Raw genomic sequence first — 1,136 nt, 5'->3', positions numbered from 1 at the left:
CGGTTTAATACTGAAACATAGCCACTCCTTTGGTCTCTAATTGTTTACTACAGCCATCTGGCTTACAAAGTCTAAAATATTTATTCCTAGCTAATACTTGGGTTATATGATACTTTTAATGCAATTAATATTTATAGAACAAGCATATTCTTTATAATATATTACACGCCCATAATTTAGATTAAGATGGTGGAAGTTAAAAATATTTTTGACAGCAAATAATAGAAACCCAACTGACAATGGCTTAATTAACTATACAGGAAATTATCCTTTTTGAATAAAATCGGGTCTAAACATAGTAATCCAGAGCTTGGAGGCTGCATACAGATGTCAGCCAAGACCCAGGCTTCTTCTAACTTCTTGCTTTGAGTAATTTTTTTTTTATGTTCATACTCATGGTCACAAGATAACTGTTGCACCTCCAAGGATCACATCTACATTACAAATAGGACAAAAGGCAATAGACTTCCTTCTGGTGAGGGTTTTTCCTTTTTCCTTTGGAGGCAAAGATATTCACAATAACTAACTTTCATTTGTATGTTTCATTTGTCATGGTGGATTATTTATTCAATTATCCAACAATCAATATTAACTGTCCACCAGACTAAGCACAATGAAAAGTACTAATGGGATAGTAGTGAGTAAACATAAACAAGCTCACCAATTAATGAGATTGCAACCTACAGATGAAGGAAGATGGCTAAATAAATAATTATAATGAAATGTAACAGATTTTATGATATTGAGATATGGAATATAATGGGAAAACATCAGAGGTCTAAAAAAGTTAAGAAATACTTCCCAGAAGAATTGAAGCTTTGAAGGATAACTAGGAACAAACATGTACTAGGCAAAGAAAAGCCATATGCTATGTCCCAGAAGTGAGATGAGCCTAGCATTTCTGAAAAAAATGTCCAAAAACTTTATTATTACCAGAGCATGAAGTGGGCATGGGGTGGGAGACCTGTGAAGGGGAGATGTGAGAGTTCATCAGAGGCATCGCATGCATAGGATGTCACTCCTTAAGGAGGTTACCTAAAGGGTGTTTATCCCATTCACCTGAAGGGCACTTGGAGGCTCCTATGGCAGAGAAGTCCTTAGAAAGGTCCTTAGAAAGGGACTCTAGAGGACTTGGT

Source organism: Pteropus vampyrus, unplaced genomic scaffold, assembly GCF_000151845.1.
Source record: "Pteropus vampyrus isolate Shadow unplaced genomic scaffold, Pvam_2.0 Scaffold160, whole genome shotgun sequence".
NCBI classification, from domain to species: Eukaryota; Metazoa; Chordata; class Mammalia; order Chiroptera; family Pteropodidae; genus Pteropus; species Pteropus vampyrus.
The sequence above is the reverse complement of the archived record's forward strand: the minus strand, read 5'-3'. Positions refer to the sequence as shown.